Genomic DNA, 6,205 nt, shown 5'->3' on the forward strand with positions numbered 1-6,205 from the left:
AAAATGACCATTTTTTTTTTACTCACTTTGGCCTTTGCTAATGGCCCGGACTTTGTTTGTCAAAATGAGCCATTCTGCCTACTATCATTGAGGTATACAAACATTGATTTGCAAAACAGTTAAAGTTGTAAAAATGAGTGTATTTTGGTTATTTGCATTTGTCAAATTGTCATGCTTCAAAAAATAGGAAGCGTTCAACAATTTAACAATTTGTAATTTGGATTTCTTCTTACTTCAACAAGCCTTCCATAATTTAAATCAATTGCTTAGCTTTTTTTTTTTTTTTTTTTTTGAGCCTTAGAAGTATTTAATCAAACTTTTACATTGGTTAAGATTTTATGTTTAGATTACTCTTCTAAATTAATTATTTATGAATATATACAGTTTTTATTGCATATTTTAATTGTATGAAATATATAATTGTAGTTACATGAAATAATGGAGAATAACAAACATTCTATTGAGCTCCAATCAAATTCTAAATAAGCTCGTGCTAGTAGATCCTTTCTTAAAGAAAAAAAAAATGATTAACATCCTAATGATAGAGACCAAATTTAAAGAGCATATCTAGAGAAAAGCTAGACATTGTCAACCAGTTAACCATAATTGACAAAATAAATGGTAAGTTACATTTATATGCTTTAAATAATAATTAAAATTTATTGAATTGTTTATTTATTTAGTTAGTTATATTCTGTAATATTTTTAATCATTTTTTTTAACTTGAATTTTTTTTTTCATTCATAATAATAATAAAAAAAAAAAAAAAAAAAAATCTTGACCCCTTTGAACCAAAATCCTAGCTTTGCCACTACACGTGGGACTTACCCATGTATCTTGATTCCTGCACAACTGTTATACAACTGTTATGCAGGAATCATGTCTCTTTTACTAAACAATTACGAACCAAAAACTTTTTGGTAATAAAATAGAGTAGAGATTGGTGCACAACAAAGTTGCACAACACAAGATACATGGGGTGAAACCTATGTGGTGGGTCTTACTTACATGGATCCCACCCATATGTCTTGTGTTGTACATGTGTTGTGCAACATTGTTGTGCAAAAATCTTTTCCCAATAAAATAAAGTACCCATTTTTCTTTGTCTCATTTACACACGCATTGACCTACATATCCTCCTTTAGGAGATATAGGCCCGACCATCCTTAGCTGCTCTTTTTTTTAAAAAAAAAAAAAAAAAAAAAAAAAAAAAAAAAAAAAAATTTAAAGAAGGAAATTATTTTTTGTTTTCTTATCTAAATACATTTTCTAGTAGTTTTCATTAATTTTTTTTTCTTATATCATTAAAATATTATTTCTTTACTAAATGCAAGTTCTCTTCGTACCGTCATCTTTTTAACAAAATCTCAACACAGTCTCCAAAGAGAGGCAAAGAGGAGAGATGAGAGATACATATTTTTTATGTTAAAATAATGAATACGAAATGTAAAAAATATCTGTTGCATGTGACTTTCTGATTTTTTTTATTTTTTATTTTAAGATTTTTCTTGAGACTTTGAAGAAGCTGCTAAGAGTACTCTAGCTATGTACTTCCTAGATTTTAATGCTTGATTATAGAAAATAAAGAAGTGTTAATTTTCTGCATTAGATTTGGTTATTAAGCTCTGATTTGATTTGATTTGATTTGATTTGGCAAATCAATACATGGCTTTGGATGATATTTTCAGATGATAGAATTTTCTCTATTTTGGAAATGCACGTGATAATCACATGCATTTTAAGTACATGTCAATTTAACCGACTGAATAAAAAAAGTTATCCATATGAATTTGGAGAAAAATCTTTATCCTCAATGAATTTGACTATTTTTTCTCTTGACATCTTTTACTAAAACTCATCTTTGTCCATGGACATTTTTCTCTTTTTCTTTTTTCTTTTTCATTTTTTTTTTTAATCTTATTTGTCATTGTCTATGTTACTCAAACTGACAAAGTGGGCTACCTGATTTAAAGGGAAAAAAAAAATGATGGGCAACTCAATCTTAAATGCATGCAGCAATGCCCCTTTTTCAATCATCAAGTAACTTCCATTGGACTCATACCATCAAGCTATGGGGGACCTTTGTACCCTCATAATCAATTTTTGTGTCTCATATTTAAAGAACAAAATGCATTGTCACACTTTGGCCACATGAAACTAACCCTAAACATCACTTTTATATCTTTTTTGTGTTATTGATGTAAATTTTAAAATTATTGTTTCATCAAAATTTCATATTGATTTATCACAAATTCAATGATAATTTTAAAAGTTGCGTTAGTTTTAGAGAAACACAATGAGGTATGAGGACTTGGACAAAAGCAACTTTCGGGATTATAATGAAGATTTGACATTACTGACTTGTTTTCCCAAATCTTTAAAATTAAGGTTATTTACCCATAAATAACTTCCTTCGTATGAATGTAGCCTTATGATTTTTTTTTTTTTTTTTGACAGATTAGGATAAAGAGAAAAGGGGATAAAGTCACCCACTCGGTTGAGAGGCAAGAGGATAACCTTAATTATGATTAAACCAGTTAAATATATCTTCTTTTTTCCTATTGTTTGTTGCCTTTCCTTATATTTGTTAAATAATTGATCAGGGTTCCTCCACCGTTACTTGAATATGTCTCTCTCTATGGAGGGTGGCGTATGCCAAAAGGCGTTTCAACAAATATCTAAACACTATAAAACAATTGCTCATTAGTGTCGACACTTGGTGGACGCTAAAAGTCCTCAAGTCAACGCTATTGAGTATTAGCGTCCACAGGTTGACGCTAGACCCAAAACCCCCGATGCTGATGATGACCCACCAGTGTCAACATATGTCAACACTAATGATATATGTGGTCGATACTAAAAATTGTAGCACATATATATACATATTCAATGATGGATTTGCTCATTTCTTATATGAAGATGTACAAAAGATATTTTAAAATATCTCCCATCCATGAGTTGTGTCCTAATCGGCACTCAAACTGTCATTTAATTAGTTAGGCATAATACGTAAAATATTTAATTAAAATTGAAATTCACTACAAAAAACTTGGTTTTTAGTCACTTGCAGTTAGCTACGTGTATGAAAGTCATACACATGGCTAACTGTTAGCCACGTGCACTTAGCTACATGGGTTACGCTTAGTGAATCCAATTGTTGTTAAATGCACATTTAGCCACATGGCCTTTTATATATGTGGCTATTTAGCCACGTGACGTTTAGCCACATGCCACCCCAAGTGGCTAAATGCAATTTTATTTTCTAAAAAAATTGGGCACTTATAGCCACGTGTAATTAAAGCCACGTGGCTATAATTTCTTATTCTTTTAAAAAAAAAAAAAAAAAAAAGAGAAAAAGAAAATGAAAGAATATATATCTGTTCTGCTTCTTTTTTTTCTCCCAATATCATATATATACAATATTTCTGGCGTACATCTACCGGACCGGCAATCACCCAGTCGCCGGCTGCAGAACCCATCAAACCGAAAATACAAAAACCGAAACAACAACAATCCAGTCAACGGAAATCAATAAACTGAAACAACAACAATCCAGTGGCCGGAAATCAAACCAAAAAAAAAAAACAAAACAATTCACCGGCCATCAAACCTAACAACAAAAATCGAGTCGCCCACTCGGCCACTCGCCGGAAATCATCAAACCAAAACAACAAAAACCAAAAATCAGATTCAAAATCAGGCTGGTCCTCCGATCCCTGCATCATCGAAACTTCAAAGGATAAGAGAGAGAGATCATCACAAGAGAGAGAGAGAGTGAGAGAGATAGAGAGAGAGTACTTGTGGTCAATGGAGATCCACGGCCGGCGAGCGTGAGTCGGCCGGATCTCCTCCATCTTTGAGCTCTACCTCTCGGTCGTGACCCTCCAGACTCCAGCTCCATCGTTGACCACAGATCTATCTCAGAATCTCTCCTTCCAGCTCTCTCAGTCTCCCTCTTCCATCTCCCTCTCTGTGACTCTGTGTGAAGAAAATGAAGAAAAAAAGGAGAAGAAGGAACGACGAGCGTGGGAAAAAAGGAAAGAAGGAAGAAAATATAACAAAATGAAAAAAGAATAGTTAAAAAAGGGGGCGGGGGAACTGATAAAAAAAAGGGGAAAAATAGAAAAAAATAAAAAATAAAAAATAAGGAGAGAGATAAAGAGGAGGGAAATTAGAAATGGGTTGAAGGAAAGTTTTAGCAGTTAATGATAATTAGCCATGTGGCCAACAAATAACTGGCTAAAATTCTAAGTCTTAAAAATAAATTAAAATAATTTTAATAAATTAGTCATGTGGCTTATGCCACATGGCTAAAAGCAAAGTTTTTTTGTAGTGCCATGAGCTTATAGATTTATATATATTTTTTTTTATTAAGAGTGAAAAATGCATCGTTATTTTATTGGCGCTACTGTAGCACCAAATAAAATCTGTCAAACAGAATTTGACTCTAGAGAGCTCTAAATTCACTTTGATACGATAATATACGATTTGTAATTAAAGTCAACTACACAGAACTAATTTTACATTTATCCCGAATTATTAACCAAAAGTGATATTAACCCATTTGAGTCCATTGACAGTGACCCTGATTGCGCAGTAGTGATTGAGTAGTTTCTGTTGGCCACCCAGACGATAGTGAGAACGATATTCTTGTACCAAATGCCCAAGTACCTGCGGCTAGAACTGCCTGGGCTAAAGAACCCAAGCTCAAAGCGTTGGCCAGAGGAGACCAAGCCCCAAGGTTTGACCATCTTTAAGCACCTGGTTTGGCGTCAAGGTGTCTGAAATTGTTGCTGCGGTTGAAATGGGTGAGGCTGAGATCGAATAGCCAAATGTAACACAAAGTGAGAAACAAAGAAAAACCCATTTTTTATTATGGGAAAATGGAGTACGTAGTTGTTGTAGAAACACTAACAATGTTAGAAAAAGTAAAAGAAAGCAGAAAAATGAAATATTTATAAGGTGCGTTACAATGTAGCTTTTTTTAAGAAATTATTTGTCTCCACTAAAAGGGTATGCAAAGAGTTACCGCAAATATTTTTCCACAATACAATGAAACGTACACAGAATCCTTTGTTTAATTGAATTTTGCACAAACGAAAATTAACCCGGACACTTTCAGATTTTTCTATTATATCGAGAGACAAACAAACACTTCTAATTTTAAATACAAAAAGTATAAAAAAATAAAAAATAAAAAAAATAAAAAATAAAAACAATAAAGAACAAAGACATTTTGTTATCTTTTTATTAATAACAGGATAGTAGTTACTTCTATATTTTGTTGATAATTGGACATCAGTTACTGTTGTATTATGTTGATAACTGTTAATCCAACCGTCCATAATTGCTTAAGTAACAATCATAAACTGTTATTTTAACAGACACTTCATTCTGACCATCAGATCAAATAACTGTCAATGATTATTTAATAATAACCATTAGATCGTTATTAATTAATCTCAACCGTTAGATCAAATGTGATTTGACCTTACAATTTATTATAGTGATGGTTCAGTAAATCCAACCACTAGATCTACCAAATAAGTATCATATGGTTTAGATCAAATCACCAGATCGATCAATGATCATAACCATCCAAAATTGAAAGGTCGTGATTAGATCTACCTAAGAAGCATTCAAGTGCGTCATCAAAGCGTCACTAGCGCCTTACAGCCCACTACCACACGCGTGCATGCATGTGGCAATGAGACTATCTCTTTTTTCCACGTGAAACCATCTTCATTTAATGCTCTTTAACGCCTTTCTTTTAAAACATTTCCAAGACACAAAATATATATATATATAATTTTGAAAATGCTTTAACAAACAATAACGAAGTCTTGATGGTCTACATGCAAATTCGGCTTGGCCGCTTGGGTGTCGAGATAGACGGAGACCGTTTGACAAACTCGGCCTCAACCTCCCAAACGTCAGATACGTCACCTGAGCTTCATCGGAGGTAATCACGGATGTGATGAGCCACTCCAGCCCAACTTCTATGGATCCCCTGATTTGAAGCTTTTTGTCGGCCTTTTCATCAGTCAAAGTTAAGGAAATTCTTTCATGTTTATTCAACTGACAAAATATATATACTTAATTTTGCATGTATTTAATAGAGTAAATCTTTTATATATATATATATTTTAAAAAAAAAATGCACGTAACAATGCGAAAAACCTGTTGTTTTATGAAAGTTGATTTG

The sequence above is a fragment of the Alnus glutinosa genome, chromosome 5, assembly GCF_958979055.1.
Source record: "Alnus glutinosa chromosome 5, dhAlnGlut1.1, whole genome shotgun sequence".
NCBI classification, from domain to species: domain Eukaryota; kingdom Viridiplantae; phylum Streptophyta; class Magnoliopsida; order Fagales; family Betulaceae; genus Alnus; species Alnus glutinosa.